Raw genomic sequence first — 18,515 nt, forward strand, 5'->3', positions numbered from 1 at the left:
TTTTAGGCTGCTGGGAGTAATTACCACATGCATCTCAGAAGTGTGTGCTTATCTCCCCTCCAGGCCACTTATCTTAAACTGTAGGCTTTCGGTTCTACAATTTGTGCTAAGCCCTCCAGTTGCCAAGTGGGATAAGGGCTGTTTGCACAAACTGTATTCTCCGGGGACTCTGGTTTGATCCAGGTGAGTGGAAATGCACCTGCTCATTGCCAGAGCTCTCGGGATTTATTCAGATTGAAGTGGGATTAACGGCTGTCAACTCTGATAGCTACCTGGGAGAAGAGAGCAGTGCATCACTAAAACAAATGCAAAAAAAAAAAAACACCAAAAAAAACCAAAAAACCAGGAGGTTGTCTGGTCCAAAAGCAGGCCTGGAGTGAGCAAAGCTGGCCTCTGCCAGAGTCAGCTTTACAGTCAAGTTAGTTCGTGAATAATAAGATGAGCTTGGCAAAGCCAAACATGTTTCTCCCAGTTGTGCAACCCTGCCCAGTGTGCCACTTATTAATCTAGTGAAGTCATGGAATAATAGTTTTGCCTATGCACTGTGCAGCAGGTACATGACCTTAGTATCTAAGTTCTATCTTGTGAAGGAAGCCACAAACTGTCTCTCTAGAATACTTGGTTTTGCTTTTTCAGTTCCCAGAAAGCCCATTTTTCTGATTGCATTTTAACCTCCTTCTTTAATAGCTGTGTATGCCTGCGTAGCTCCTTACTAGGAGTGTCTGATCTATTTTTGCCTTGCCTTATGCTCACCCTTGACTAGTATATTATGTTTCTACTAGTGGCCCATTGCACAGAATTTGTGCATGGGGGGAGAGGGGTGTCCCTCAGCCCAGGATGCACTCTTTCCAATCTAGGACCCCTCAAGGGATGTCCGACTGCCAGATAAACTGCTAGTTTATCTGGCAGTCGGACATCCTTCTTGCAATCTGAGGCTATTGGCTCCTAACCACTCACCTACCTGACTGCCTGTTTTCCCCTAACCACTCTGCCTGCCAGCCTGCTCACCTCCAACTGCCCCTCGCCAGCCTGATCACTCCCAATGCCTCCCACTCCCACCGGCCTGAGCACCCATAACTGCCATCCCATTCTGACCTAATCACCCACAACTGTCCTCCCCTCTTACCCCTAACTGTCTCTACCTCAGCCCCTTCACCATGACTTTGTCCAGAAGAATGTCTGGAAGGTCTCCCAGTCTAATTAGCATATTACCCTTTTATTAGTATAGATAGAGGCCTGGTGCATGGGTGGGGGCTGGCTGGTTTGCCCTGAAGGGTGTTCCACCCTAGGGTGGGGGCGGAATGGCCTGGACAAGGGGCCTGTGGTGGTTTGTAGGCTGGCTATGCCCCCACTGGGGTGGGGGTCACTGCTGGGATGCCTGGCCAGCCTGGGTAAGAGGCTGAGGACCATTTTCAGGCTGGCCATGTCTCCCTATGGGGACCCTCACCGCAAGAGTGGTGTGGACAGCCTGGGTTAGGGGCTGAGGGCCATTTGCAGGCCCTTCACTTGGAGGCCAGCATGAGCAACCCAAGCCTCCTGCACTCTCTCATCAGCTCCATTGCCTCTGCCTACAGGCCCCTCCTTCAGTGACTAGCTAGGTCCGGTGGGAAGCTTGGCTTCCTCTGTCACCAGGGAAAACCCAAGCCTCCTGCCTGCTCTGACTGGCTCCATAGCTGCCACCATCTTTGTCCTGCTAATTTGTATACTCACTCCTGATTGGCTGGTGAGTGACTATCAATTTATATATTTTTCTTTTATTAATGTAGATAAGTTAGGAGAATGTGTTAATGATACCAAAATGACCTTTTGGCCAAATGAGCTCTGATTAACTTTTTAAGATTTGTTTATTTCAAAAAATAAGCAAGGGAAATTTTCTTAAAGGTGGCCAGTCTTTATTAATAAATATATAGAAGTCACTGTGATAAACATTTTGCCTAAATGTTTAATTTCTACTTCTTTCTTCCCTGCTTTTCAAGGGATAAAAAGCATCAGAAAGGTGCCTGGCTGGAGTGCTAAATCAACTGTGCTCCAAAAGTTTGCTAGTTCTATTCCTAGTTGATGTTTCTCTCTCCCTCTCTTTCTCTCTTCCTCCCTCTAAGCATGTTCTCAGGTGAGGGTTTTTTTTTTTTTTTTTTAAGCATCAGAATAAAAAAAAACAATGATGTTGCGCTATAATGTATCTTTGTGTCAAAGTTTTTTTTTTGTTTTTTTTTTAGTGTTCAGTGCTTTTTAAGATTTGCCTGATTAGTATTTCAGTATCTCCCTTGAGTGATTATTAATAATTTGAGTTTGTAATGTTCATTTTCTCTCAAAATCTAGTCTGTGTTTGGATATGTTAAATGCTCATAGTTCCTACTTATATTCCAATCTTTCCTAGAAACATACAATGCTTAACAGATTGAAAATTTCCTTTTCTTCTTTGCAGATCCCATAATACAAATATTGTATAAACATTTCTGAGCCTGGGGAAACATTCTCTTTAAGGGAAAATTGTTTTTTGGTACTAATTGCAAATACACAATTTGCCAAAAGTCTAGTTAGAGAAATTAAGGAATAATTTAAATGACCTGAATGCTCAATCTCAGCTATAAAATAAAAAGGAAGGGAAAATTATGTTCTATAGGGAATACAGCTTCCACATGTAATTTTGTTGCTAAATGAAACAGAAATTAGAATGATAAAAATAACAAGATACTAACAGAAATATGCATGCCTCAAGGTTGCCATTAAGACATCACTACCAACCTTTCAATTAGTTGGGTTATAGCTCTAATGTACTATCTATAATCTGAATGGGACTGAGTAAGCATATTTATATGAATATTTAAGTGCAATAAAAATTCAGTAAAGTAAGATTTCACCTGTTTGAGTTAAACATATCCAAATTCCCAAAAGTAGACCTATTGATTAAATCAGGACACTTTTTCAAACATCACACATTTTTATCTGTCTAAAATTCCTAGAAAATTGACCAATTGCTTGTTTTTCTCTAGGAACTATCAAAGTGTAAACCTCTAATCAATGGGAATGTAACTGGTGAATGCAATTCCATTCTATTTGATAGAATTACAGATAGTAATACAAATGGTTATGGATTTGTGCATTGAAACAAATGTTCCACCTCAGTGACAGACTAAAGATGCATAGTTTCTTTAATTATTAATTGAATGTAAAACTCCTTTAATATAGTTGTTCAGACAATATGGGAGAAACTTGTTATCATCCTATAAAAGACGTTCCAAATGAGTCTGAATTAAAAATAAAATCATCCTGAAATTATTTAAGTGAGTATTTTACCACTGGAGATTTTGAGCAAATGTAAAACTGTAACTTCAACATGAGTTCCCTGAGTGTTTCTCCACTTCACTGATTTGCAAGATTGAAGAGGCCCTCCATTATGCTCCTAACCAGTATTCATCACAAGAGGAACATTCATAGATTATTAAGTACTTTCTGTTGCATCTAGTCATTTCTTCTCTTGCCAAGAAGTTGTGTGATTACCAAGAAACATTTATTATTTTAATTAATATTTTTTGCACATACTACCTACCAGGAACTGTTCTAGGTTCTGATAATATAGCAGTTAATCAAACAAACATAAAGAGATTAAAAAATAGACAAAAGAAATTCTGTTCTCATGATACTTACATCCTATTTGGAGAATTAAGAGAGATAATAATTTGTGAATATAAATTATATAGTAAGCTAGATAGTGGTATTATTAGATAATGCTTTTGCATAAAAATCACTATAAACTTAGTTGTTTCAAACAGCAAGTTTTTTACTTGGTTATGATTCTGTGGGTTAGGAATTTGGATGAGCTCAATAAGATAGTTCTTCTGCTGGTCTTCCCTTTGGCCATGCCTGCTGCTGCAGTCATTTGGTGGTTCAACTGGGGCTGAATGGTCAGAGATGGCCTCAGTCTTGCATGGTCTAGGGGGTCTTATTTAGAAAATTTACTTGTATTTAATGAGACTCATCCTACAGTAAGTTAAAGTAGATGTCATTACATGATAATCACAGGGCAGTGTTGTAGGAGAGAAAAAGTTATTTTTCTCTCCTACAGAGAGAATGCTAAGTTCTTTCAGGCTTAGCACTGTAGAAATAGACTCCTTATTTTGATGAGAAAATGTCAAAGTATCTTTGAAAATGAACATCCATTCAAGGATGAGAAATAATATTATGGCCACTTCTTATAACTAATCTACCTTATATACTAACAAATACTATGGGGAAAAAATAAAGCAGGGAGTAAAACAGAGAATGCTACACAGAGGAAATAGCAAAGTTCTTTTGGGAGGAATGCTTTTGGGCTGTTCAAAGAACAATGAGGTGGCACTGGGGCTGAAATCACGTGTTCTAGGGAAAAACGATAGTAGATGAGCTCAAAGGTACAAACGTGTGCCTCAGAGAGGATTTTTGCTTTTACTCAGAGTGGCATGGGAAGACCTTGGAGGGTTTTGAGGAGAATAGTGAGACAATTTACTGAAGTTTTAAATGATCACTCTACCTGCTGTGTTGAAAGTAAACTAGTGGCTGTAAGGATTAAAGCTGGGATATTAATTAGGGAGGCTGCTCCATTAAACTAAGAAGATATTATCATTTCTCAGAACAGGATCATAGTAGTGATTATATCCTGATTATGTTAAAATATAATAAAACCTTCAGAATATGTTTTTATATAAAATGGATTATATTCTGTACCTATTTTAAGGTAATGACACCAAGCTGTGATGACAGCTTGGATACAAACTGAAAATGAGAAGTTGAGGTTGACTCTAAAGTGGCTACTGATTCAATATACATATTGCATTTTGGAAGACAGTGCACTATTCCTACAGAATACCATCCCTGAGATGATGCTTTGATTGGACCTTTTATAGGACATTTGCTGTTCTAAAAAGATCTTTTTTTGGGGGGGGAGGGGAGAAGGTGATGGGACAGAGGAGAAGACCAGTGGAACCCATGAAAAAAATTCATATTTTTATAATTTTTAAGAAATTTCTCATAAATATCTCTGGAACATATATCATAGAAGAGCCGTATGAGCCCCTTGAATAAGAAATTATTCTTTCACCAACTATACCCATAAACTTAAGCAAGTAATGGCATATCTATTATAATCTAAGATTCTTTAGCTATAACCTGAGGAGATTGGGATCACTAAAAACTCTTTGAATTATTTGATAATTTTAGGTTTATCAGACACAATCTATATAAATATTACTGAGCACCTACACTGTTCCAGAAATTATGCTAATAGTTTTATATTAATTTTCTAATTGAATATCAAAAGTCTCTGAGGTAGATAGTCAGATCAGTATACAGATAAGGACATTGAGCAGCAAATATTTGATTGCATGGCCAAGATCACACAATTAAGTAATGGTTGAGTCAGGATTTGAGCTCAGATTTGGCTTCAGAACCTACATTCTTAATTACTATAGTAACTCAAGATTTTTGGAACAATGCTATTTTATTTTAACAATAATAAAATAATATTTATTTAAATATAAATAAGGTTTTTTAGTAATATTTATTGCTATTTTTACATGTATGGGAAGAAAAGCAGAAAACAAACAAACAACAACAACAATAAAAACACACAAAAAGCCAATCTGAAATTAAAAAATAAATTATTTCTTTTGGAACTTAGCATGATCCATTTTTTGTTCTTAAGGACTTTTTGAGAAGTAGTCTATTCTACTTCCTTCCTCTGCATAAATGAATCTAGCTATTTTTTGCCTCGATTTATCATAATATGGATATGCAGTTATATTTATGATGCTTTACTTTTATAGCAGACTATAATTCTCTCTTTGAGCACAGGAGATTGTTCTGAAAACTAGTGTGCTCACTCTACCTGCCTGGAATGGATTTATGCATACATTTGTACTGTAAGACGACAGAAGATAAATCGATGTCCTGCTTTTCAGTGACATTCACACTGCTTTCAGTAGTGTCTAACACAAACAATATACCTTCATGCACCCCAAAATATTTATCTTTTACGAAACAAGGTTCACAACATGGTCATAAAGAAACGGCCATGCTGATATGTCCTATAGATAATTCATTTTACACTCTTGCCTTCCAAGAGAGTTTGAATTATTCTTTCATTAATATCTTCTACTTTTGTTATTTTCAAATCTGTCTTATGATATGCTATTTAGAATTTAGTATCTCTGAATGTCATTTTATTATTTCCTTCATGTTCCCAACTTCCTCATACTCATTCCTATAACAGATATGTTTTGTATTTGAATTATGTTCCAGCTTCTCCCAATTTAGTGCTATCAAGGTTTTATTAAGATGCTATATGCACCCTCTTTAAGATTATTAGCACCAAACCTGAAGGAATTCACTCAATATTTTCCCCAGACAGCTCTAATACCTATTAATCATTATCCTTTCTTATGATTTTTAAGTTCATTTTTTATTTCAAGTGAGTACATTATTCACTGGGACAATAGGAACAAAATTTACAAAGAAAGCTGCAAGCCTTATCCTCCCAAGGCTTAAATGGTATTTTAAAGAATCTGTAAAAATATCTGTGCCAATGCTAGTGGCATAAAAATGGTGCAGGTGTTAGACCTTGGGTCAGCAATCTCAGTACTGGCATTCTGGCTAAGAAAGAATTCAGTGACAAGATTCAAATGATAAGAGAAAGTTTACTTAGAAAGTCACAGCAGTAGAACAAGTGATACTTGGAATAAATGAGCTCAGGAAATGAGTTACAGAGTCAAAAGAAGATCCTTTGGAGCTCAGGAGAAAGAGAGAGACAAAGAAAATGTGTCATGAGGGGGGGGAAATGCAGGAAAGATTCAGTGAGCTTAGGGGGTTGAGAGAGAGTGAGCATCCCAGGCAAAAAAGGGGATGGGAAAAGGCTCAGGCAAGCCCAAAGGAAAGAGTCACGCTAGGTCCTTGTACCAAGGGCTTTTATCTAGAGGCCTTAGGAAACAATTTCAATATAACATACATCAACTGTCAAGCTGTGCCCCCCTGGTGGTCTCCACTGACTGGTTGTTCCTTGGGATTATTAATCAGTATATCTGGTCTTGATGTCAGCTATGGCTTCACTCTGCCAGGTTTTGCTGCTTCTGGGGGCCAGGAACTAAAACAGCTGAAGCCTAGATGCTTACTGATTAAGGGAGTGGTCATGCAAGGGCTTTGAGCTTTGCCTGTTGCTAAGCACCCAGTTTTCCACTCTGGTGACCCTCTGCACTTCACCGAATGCCCTACTCTGCTTATGTCTACCTATGCACCTTGTCTAGCTTATGCATCTTGTCTAGCAGCTTAATTAAATGCTTTGTCATGTCATTTAAGACACCCTGAAATTTCTTATGTTTTTTTTTTCTTTCTCCTATTTTGATATTTATATTTTAAGCTAGGAGTCATTAAATGCCCAAGACATTCCCTTCTCTTCAGCAATAACAGTGTCTCTGACAATCTTCTTTCACGATGTCAATGAAAATTGCTGGCCAATTTTTTTTAACTAGGAACACCTCTTTCATACATTTAGCTAGTCTTTTCTATTACTTATATTTTTATTTAAATGGATTTTCAATCATGTGCTTTTACATATTTGCATCTGTACACACACACTACACACACACATATTAAATTAATTTCTTCAGAGCAATAACAATATTGTCTTTTTGCTTATCATCTTACTCTCTGCTAAAACATCAAACTCCCAAACAACAAATTCTTGGGCATGGTCACCATTTCAATTACTCTTAGTAGAGTGTGTATTTATATTACTTAGGTGGTTTTGTCTTTAATTATAATCACAAATGTCCCCAGTGTGATGCATGGTGTCATGAGATTTGCTATTCTGGATTGAATCTTGCTCTCTAGGTGAAAAATTTTGTATTTTTGCAATTATTTGACTTCTGCTGGCTGTATTTTTCTCAGCAGTAAATTTATGATTATGCAATTGCTGTTGTAAGGACTCATAGCATTGTTGTAAGGACTAATTGAGATATTATCAATAAATAACTTGCTTTCTTTAATAGAGTGATCATTCTTTAACATTGCATTACCTATTTCTATCCCCTCTTTTCAGGCATAGCCCACTCTCACTGTCCTTTTGTTGTTTGTTTCCTGAATCTGCTATGAACTATGAGCCACCTGTTTTAATGCCTATACACCACTCAAATTTGACTGACATCTCCAGCAAGCATTAAGCCTGGCTTTGAATTCTTACTAGGCTACTTTCTAGTCACATGATCTGGGGCAAAGAACCGCTCAGATGACAGTGTCATCATATAAAGGGGAAGAATACTAATAATACCCATCTCAAAGGGTTGTGCTAAGGTGTCAAGGAGAAAATGAATAGTAGTCTGTAGCCCAGTGTCTGGAATAAAGGACAGATTCTGGAATGTCAGGACGATTCATAGGGTCCATGAGATAGAAAATGAAGATTGTTTATAGACCTTGGTCTCACTTCCATCCTCAATTCCTTTCTCCTTTCCTCTGAGATGAGTTTTCTTACAGGAAACAACAAAGCCTATCTGGCTAAACTGCATTTGCTTTTGTGTGGAATGATTGACACATGCTAAGATGAGTTCCCAATATTTCTGAACAGAAGTGACATGCACACTTGATAAGAATGGGACTTCACCACAGTGCCAATCAACATTAGTCCTTCTACACTCTCTCACCATCAGCCCCTGACCACACACCAGCAAAACAAGTCATATAACTCTTTGACGACTAAGCTGAGAGTAAATAATGCTGCATCTTTTAAAACCCAGTCTGACAACAATTTGCCTTAATTTAATAGAAATGCTATTTAAACCATTGTTTTATTGACATCAAATAAAGACAGTTTTAAAAAATAAACTTCTAGTTAAGTATAGTGATTCAATGGATAACCAAACTCATACTTTAAAATGTCACTTTTAAGAACTTAAACCTGGGGTCATTTTATCTTTGTCTTCCATCCACTTGGGTCTTACGTATTATCTTCTTTCTCTATATAGTAATTCATCTTCCTCCTCTAACTCAGGCAACATTAATATAACTGGTAATAGTATAATTATCTTTTTTATTAAGTGACACTTATCTAAGATTGGATTATTACAGATTGCAAACAATCCAAAGCACAAGGCACACATTTGAAATGTTTAGGACAGCAGGGTGTTATTCTGTTTAAATCCTTTTTAACATAAAGAACTAAATAAATGATCACTCACCATGATAACAAAGAAGTTCAGTGAAATCCCACAGTGTGCAGAGGCATTTACAGTTAATTTGATCTATAAACATTTGCAAAATATGCAAAAATATGTCTAGAAATACAAATAATAAAGTCTCCCACATTTAAGTTTGGTATTCAGTCACATCAAATGTTTATAAAGTAGCTTATGTGAACCAGCAGTGTTTTAGGATAATGAATACACAGTTGTTCCCTGGTCCTGAGAAATGTACTATTTGTTTATTAGTTTATTCATTTATTTTTGTCCATCAAAGTCTATCAGCAAACACTTGGCAATTGACAGCTATCGTTCCACATGAACTGTTTTTGTGCTGGTGAAGAAGAACATGCTGATCCCGTAAATCTGAAAGTGAGTGTTTATGTGGCATGGAGAATGGTGTGGGGAGCAGGAAGCATTTGCCTCTGAATGGAGGACTGCATTCTAAAGTGAGAGAAGCTTGTTTCCCATTCCATGAAGGGCACTTTGTTTTGTTGAATCCTTGGACATTAAAACCTGGGTTTCGCAAAAACTAGAGTGAAACAGACAAGTTGCTTTAATAGAATAAAAATGTAGATTTCCCTGGACAATCTGGGAGAAAGAGCATGGGGAATGGGGTAGAAATGGAAGGAAGAGATTGCTAAAGGATACATCAAAACTGTAGGAGGCTGAGTGCTGCTCAACATGAACTCTCTTCATGACTCTCTCGGGGTCCTCCAATATATAACTCACAAACACACAGCGGGACTGAATGTGGTTGGAAAGTGACCAAAGCTGAGTTCATGATCTGCTATGGCATGCTACAAAATTTGCAACAGCAGACCAAAAAGAATTATGACCAAGAAGAGAGAACATGATGGAGATTTGGCCTCCTGAGAGTAAGCACACATTTGACGGAGGGATTATGGACTTCCAGAGGCTAAACTGTTGGAATCTGGATCAAGACCAATTTTAGGTGTTAAAGGTCAAACTCTCCTCACTCCTTTCCAAGGTAGAACTCTTGGACTACACACACACACACACACACACACACACACACGATTATATAAATATATTCATATATAGATATATTTCTGTATGCATTTCTACATATGTATATGTACAATGTATCATATGCTTTCTGTGTATTGTTTTATATATTCTAAGACAAATTAGAAATGATTATATAAAATCATATCATTCTTATGAAGAAAAAATGTGAGATTAATCAAGAAATGCTTCCCAGATGTGGTCTCCTTGAAAAAATAAATAAGATTTAGCCATAATAAATTTTTCAGTTATAAAAAAGGACATGTGTGCTGAAACCGGTTTGGCTCAGTGGATAGAGCATAGGTCTGCAGACTGAGAGGTCCCTGGTTCTATTCCGGTCAAGGGCATGTATCTTGGTTGCAGGCACACCCCCGATGGGGGTGTGTGCAAGAGGCAGCTGGTTGTTTCTCTCTCATTGACGTTTCTAGCTCTCTATCTCTCTCCCTTCCTCTCTGTAAAATATCAATAAAATATATTTTTAAAAAAAGGACATGTGTGAGCAAAGGCAGTAGAGAAAGCACTAGAAGGTTTCATTAAAGGAAGTGTATCTTATTTCCAAGAGTGGCTGGCCTTGGTGTTAGACAACTCTTTGCATATTAGGCTCATGGATAATTTCCACCATCCCAATATTCTTTAATAATGTCAAGATTTAAAGGATTTTAGGATTGGGATGAGACTGAGTTGTCAATGATTTTCAGCTGTTTGGAATAAGGGAAAGTCTGGACTTAACTAAAGCATAACTCAGTACTGAGTTGTTTGAGAGAAATGGGTTTTGTATAATACACAGAATCCAAAACTTCAATATACTGTATCATTAGCTGGTATAGGATTTACAGACTTGAAAATATCAAACCTCTTCCCAAATAAACCTCAAAAGAAAAATATTCTTTTTTTTTCAATACCCAAAACATGAAAGCAAGGCACAGATTGACATGCCTCAATGTGGGAACTGGGGAGATGACAAGAGATAAACCAAAGAACTTATATACTTATATATGAATAGCCCATGGACACAGGCAATAGGGTGGTGAAGACCTGGGGGTGAGTGGGTAGGGATGGGAAAGAAGGGATATAAGGGGGGATGGGAGACATCTATAATACTATCAGCAGTAAATTTATAAATATATGTTCATATAAATAAATATATATATATATATATATATATATATATATATATATATCTTTATTGTGTAAAGTATTACATAAGTGATATGTTTTCTCCACTGACCTCTCCCCAACCGTTGCCCCCCTCAGCAGATGCCCACACCCCACTACTGTCTGTGTCCATTTGTTGTGCTTATACTCATGCAAGTAAGTCCTTTTGTTGATCTCATACCTCCCCTACCTCCCCTGCCTTTCCTCTTAGGTTAGAATGGTCTATTCAATTCTATGAATAGACCATCTATTTTTGTTCATTAGTTTATGTTGTCCATTATATTCCACAAATGAGTAAGATCATGTGATATTTATCTTTCTCTGACTGGCTTATTTTGCTTAGTATAATGCTCTCCAGGTCCATCCATGCTGTTGCAAATGGTAAGAGTTCCTTCCTTTTTACAGCAGCACAGTATTCCATTGTATAGATGTACCACAGTTTTTTAATCCACTCATTTGCTGATAGGCACTTAGGCAGTTTACAAATCTTAGCTATTGTAAATTTTGCTGTTATGAATATAGGGGTGCATATATCCTCTTTGATTGGTATTTCTATTTTCTTGGGACATATTCCTAAAAGTGGGGTTACTGGGTCAAATGGGAGTTCCATTTTTAATTTTTTGAGAAAACTCCATACTGTTTTAAAAAGAAAAAATAATAACATTCCTTTTTTTAAAATATATATATTTTATTGATTTTTTACAGAGAGGAAGAGAGAGAGAGAGATAGAGAGCTAGAAACATCAATGAGAGAGAAACATCGACCAGCTGCCTCCTGCACACCTCCTGCAGGGGATGTGCCCACAACCAATGTACATGCCCTTGACCAGAATCCAACCTGGATTCCGCAGCCCGATGCTCTACCACTGAGCCAAACCGGCTTCGGCAAAAATAACATTCTTATTAGGAGTTGTAACAAAGTAACCTAGAGTGAACCCTTCAGCACATTTTTTTCTCATAAACTTTTATGCAAATATATTGTAACTTTTAAACTAGATAATAAACATAATATAAATCAATGTGCTTACAGGTTATTTGAACAGAATATATAAAAGATTAAAAAAGGTTCACAAAATTTACATTGATAAATATTTGATTGTTACATTAAATTATTTATATTTTGGTATATTTACAATTTTGAAATTAAGAAAGTAGGCTAACACTTTCTAAAATCTTACCATGTACCAGGCATTATGCTAAATATTTTACATGACTTCTAATTCTATTATTCAAACCCAGTTTTCTATTATGATTTGAAAAATAAAACACTAGGATAATACAACTGTATTAATGGATAATATTTTTGACCACTTATAATATGTAATTTACAAATATTTTTAAAATTTATTTTTAAAAGTACCTCTATGAAGTAGGTGTTATTTTACCCACTTTTAGAGAGTACAAAATTGAAAGGTCAAATAATTTGTTCCAGATCACCTGTCTAGTAAGTGAAGGAGCATAATTAAAAGCCAGGTAAATTGAGTTCAGACGCCATATATTGGTCAGTAAAATTTTCTCTAAAGAGTCAGATACTAAATAGTTTGGCTTCCCAAACAGACAGTCTCTGCAACAGCTCTACTCAGATGTTGGAGCACATGAGCAGCAAACAATGTATCAAATCCATATGCACTTAAGGTTCCTCCATGTCTTCCCAAGGCTTGGTAGCTCATTTCTTTTGGGCATTGAATAATATTCTATTCACAGTGTATTTATCCATTCACCTACTGAAGGACATCTCTCTTGTTTTCAAGTTTGGAGGATTATATATCAGACTGCTGTAAACTTCTATATGCAAGCATTTTTGCAGACATAAGTTTTCAATTTCCTGGAGTAAATACCAAGGAGTGTGGTTACTGAATCTTATGGGAAGGGTATGCTTAGCTTTGTAAGAAATTGCCAAACTATCTTGCAAAGCAGCTGTATCATTTTGCATTCCCACCAGCAAGAAATGAGAATTCCTGTTTTTTCACATCCTGGCTAACAGTTAGTGTTGCCAGTGTTTTGGATTTTGGCCATTCTAATAGGTGGTTAGTAGCACCTCATTGTAGTTTTAATTTGTGATTTCCTAATAACTTACAATATGGAACATATTTTCACATGCTATGTGTCATCAATAATCTTCTTTGATGAGGTGTCTGTTTAGATCATCTGCCATTTTTTAATTGAGTCTCATTTTTATTCTGCTGCAGATCATTCTCTGTTTTGTACCCAAATCTGATCTTATTACTTTGTCACTATCTTGAGGAAAGCCTTTCAATGGCTGTCCACTGCTCTTAGGATAAAAGACAACATTATTTGGCTCTGCCCACATATCCTGCCTTAACTGGCAGTGAGCATTACTTCTTTCTTTGTTACTCTGACATGAGCTGTCTTTTATTCTTCACATATGCCACATTCATGTATGTTTCTGTCTTTATACTATCTCTTCTGATTCAATAAGTACTTATCTTTCTATTAAGTAATTGGTCACATGATTTCCACTTTAAGTTATTTTCTCAAGGAAGCCTTTCTGAACCTTAACCAGTTAAGGTAGGTTCCTTAATATAATATACTTGATTTGCTCTTGTCTTTGTGTGTGTGGGGGGCGGGGTGGTATTTGTCAAACTTACAATTAAATAACTTTAGTTAATTGCTTGCTGAAATCTATGCACACTATTATACTTTGCCTGTGGTAGGCACTCAACTTTGTGGTGTTCAAAATAATCAATGTATGGGCTTAGAAAAACTTGGGCTGAATTACAACTCCTCCAGTCTTTGCTAAAACATTTTAGATAACTCTACATCAATTTCAATTTTCTTACCTCAAAAATATTAAAGATAATTTCTACTTGACATATTTTAAAGGATTAAACAAAATACATTTAACTCATATGCACATGATTTCTTTTTATAATTAAAAATTTTATTCAGGATTATATTTTAAATGGGGCTTAAAATAATAAACAAAAACTATTTGGTGGTTGACATGCCTGCATTATGAAACTCTTCAAATTCATTTTTTTCTGGTATATTTTTATTCTTATTTAGACTAAGACAATACTAGATTCAGATTTTTGCAAGTTGTGCTTTTTCCTACATAGTTTTGAGCCTTGTCTGCTTTTCTAATAATCTATATTCTGCAGGCTATGGGTGATAATCATTTTATAGACTTAGGGTATTATCCATTTTTAACTAATTGCCCACTTTAGCAGAGTAATCATCTTAGAATCTGCTAAAGGGTGTCCTTTTGATTATTTTATGGTCGCAGTACCCCTTTATCACACATCTGCAATGTGTGCATATCTGAGATTGTGTTTAACTGAGAAGAGATTTTGCCCAAAAGAATCAAGGAAAGCACAAAACTACAGCCAGTGTCATATGAGAGGTACAAATTAGCATCAAGCTACATAATTATCTTGCAATTTTGGTCCATCAAATATATGTAGATAATATGCTTCTCTAATATGGGTACAGATTTATTTCTGAAAGCAGATGCTTCCTATATCTGTGTCTGAGCCTCACTCCTTTGTGGCAGCCAAGTTAAATAAAGCAAAAGGCTCTCCTGAAATGCATGGGCAGAATATCTGCAGACTATTAATCTTCATCCATCCTCATTTTGCAGGCAGAATAGATGCTACTTGTTATACTTACCTAGAGATCTTCTTTTCAACTTTTGCCTCCTCCTCCTCCTTATCCAGCTTTACTTTGATCCTGTCTTGAATCATTCTATTTGACAGAGGATCTTTCTACCTGGTGGTTCAAAATTGTCAATATCAAGTTAATATTTCACCGTATTGAACTTGTGAGTATATATTATAAATGCACTAAGAGATAGGGCCCCTCTTGACTGATTATTTGTAGCCCTAATTTCATGTCTCTTCTTTTCCTTCACTCTCTGGCTCTCTTCCTTTCTCAGGCACTCTTCTTTTTCTTTTTTTTAAATTTTATTTATTTATTTATTTATTTATTTATTTATTTATTTACATATTTCTAGGTGCCCATCAGCAGATGATTGGATCCAAAAACTATGGTACATCAGGCACTCTTCTTAACTTCTGTTTGTTTCTTTGTTTGTGTGTTTTCTTCTATTTCATTAATTCATTACTTTGTCTAATATGCCTATACCATCATTTAAAATTTTTCCTCCCTACTTTTATATGCTATTTGCTTATGCAATGCTGAAAGAATTGGAGAAGTAAAATTTAGTTAAAATGAGTATCTGCAAAGAAAATAAAGTATTTTTTTTCAACCAGTTGTTTTGAAACTATAGAAACACATTTGTTTTTCCATTGGGGAGGTAGGAAGGGGCATAACATTTTACTTAAAACTCCAGGACTCACATAATATTCTTTCAGCTTTGGGTTTTAAATTCCTTTTCAATATAAATATTTTTTTTTTTTTTTTTTTTAATCTAATCAAGGGCCTACTGAACTTACGGGATGAGTGCTTTACCTAAATGTAATGGTTTTGAACCCTAAATTCAATCCTCAAATAAGTTGCTGATTTTCAGGATCTGTTTAGCAGTTGCTCAGAATGATTCTCAAACTTCCTGACAAATTGCAGAACAGCGATTCCAATGCCATGATCCTTTGGAACTCATGCATCCCCTAGTGCAGTAAGTGATGGGAAAGAAGACAGTATTAAAGCAATGAAAACAGTAAATGTTTGAATTAAGTGACCCTAGGTTCCCCAAGTCCCCCAGAGCGTGGCGTTACTTTTTGATTATTTCTTGAAAGGGCAATAAGGAGATTTGGAAATAACTTTTGCCATTACACATACAGAGAGGAGAGTGAGTATGCTTCCCCCACCTTTAATCTTTCTCTGGCTACTTTGTAGTTTAGAAATGCCTCTATAGGGTTCTAATCTTGTAGTGTGCTACTCCAATCATGCTTTGTTTTGGAACACTATGCAGGTATTGAGATTCTATCAAATACAGACTTCTAAAGTTTCCACCACAGCTTATTAATTGGGGGCAAAATAGGCTTTCCTCTAAATGAATTCATGGGAAATTGTAAAAATAAAAACCAGATTATTTAGAGTGTAGATTCTAGTTTCAGTGAAGTAAATTAGGAAACTTCTGGCAAACTGAAATAACATATTGTAAAAGGGATGTTTTAATGTTCAGGAAAAAAATTATGTAATTTTATAAATAAAATCTTCTTTTTGGACACTTTTCCCTTGAATTTCCATAACAATTCTAACACTTAGCATGTTCATCCAACTAAAGTTATTGTATCTTTGTCAGAAATCAGTCTTTCCTCCCCAATCATCCATTCATTTTTTTTTGCTGTTGTTTATCCATATGTCCTTTTTTCATTTACTAAATGACTAATATATATTAAAAGGCCCCTCATTCTTACTTTTTGGCAGTTTTATTAACATAATTTTCAGAAATTGAAGTCATATTTTTAGTCTCTTCTTTATCCTTTTCATTGGATTTGGCCTCAAGTTTGGATTTAAAAAAGAAAAAAAAAAATATTGTGTTCCTATTTCTTCATTCCATTCCCATAATGCCCCAGCCTAGTTAAGAAACTCACATCATCTCATGGAGGAGCAGAGATGATGAAGAAAGTGTTTCCCAGGCAGAGGAATCAGCACAAACAGAGCACCTGAACTGTGTTCACAGAAGCATAGTTTAAGCTACTGTTTAAAAAGCAATGATTAATATGATGTTGAAACTCTTGTGGCACATTAAAGAGAAAGACAATTCTTGGTCTTTAAGAAACCGATTATTTGCATATTTTTTTTTATGACAACAGCTCAGCTTAACCTAGCTAACCTCATACTCTACAAGAACAGCGATTGGCATAGACTAAGAGCACAATAAATAACTGCTTCCACTATTATTCTTTCTTCAGAACCATATGCTACCCATTGACAACTGAACACAAATGCAAGTGGAAGTGGGAAACCAAACTCTTATTAAAATGTTGACTCCCAAGGGAACTAGATTCACTCTAGGATAAGTGACTTACAGATGTTTAGCCACTCAAAGGGTTATCACTTGAAATTTTTACATAAAAAGTATGCAAAATCCACACAAGTTACAAATATTTGTGTTACTTTATGATAGTTGAACTACAGATATGAAGCCTGAACATGCCATTCACCTACAATGACTGTTTTTACTTTTATCATGATAACCTCCCCTCTAAATTCAGTGCAAAGCCTGAGGTGCAGGACAGTCTGTGTTTTGGATAAACATGCTCAACCACATTCTCTTGAGGTTTATTTTATACACTGCAAGAGCCCACTATTCCAACCCTCAGCTTATGCTTGGACTGGAAATCCAAGTCTGATTCTTCAAAAACATCTATATAGCCAGATGTTCACTACTGTTCAAGTCCATATTCTTCCAAAGTAAAGCTGAAATATCTCTTTGCTCTTGTGATTCCAAGATTGTTGCCTCAGGCTTCATAATCCCCTGTGATGTTTCCAAATATAATGATGTATTCATTCATTCATTCTTTCTTTCTTTCATTCACCATCATTGATTCACTTATGAATTATAATGGAATCCATTATTTATTGAGCCCTGAGATATACTGGCATTGTGCTAAGAACCAGGTAAGACTGGTAGATAAATTTGATCCTGGCTCCTTTCCTAGCAGGGAAGTTTGCTTCAGAGAGTTATTGGTTCCCACCTACATTTGTGGGTGTTTACAATAGATGGTAAGTTTGTTGTTAAATCGTGGGCACCTAGAATGAATGCATAGCCTATTTTACTTGGGCAGATTAACATTAAGCCATCACTAAACCTTCAACACAATGTAGCTGGTTTTAGACTCATCTTAATTTTTTAATGCTCAGTTTCTTAATATTGTTGGGGCATGCAGTTTTTCAGCCTTCTGGATTTCTTTTTATGACTGACAACTTACTAACTGTGAAAAGTTCTCACACCTACTTTAGAGCAGTGCCCATTCCACTAATGCGAAATTTCTACATGTCTTCTTTGTGTCATTTCAGCTCCCATTACTAATCCTTATGGTTCTGAATAGTATTGCATCAGCTCCTTCATTGTTAAGTGGATGCTACTGCAGAGCTATTGTGCAGCTTGAATACTGCACATAGTCTGCCTCCCATGTCCCTATCCACATACACCTGTGCCAGAGAGTTCTTGAATGAGCAAGTCTAGATTCAGGCATAAAATCTG

Source organism: Pipistrellus kuhlii, unplaced genomic scaffold, assembly GCF_014108245.1.
Source record: "Pipistrellus kuhlii isolate mPipKuh1 unplaced genomic scaffold, mPipKuh1.p scaffold_m20_p_1, whole genome shotgun sequence".
NCBI classification, from domain to species: Eukaryota; Metazoa; Chordata; class Mammalia; order Chiroptera; family Vespertilionidae; genus Pipistrellus; species Pipistrellus kuhlii.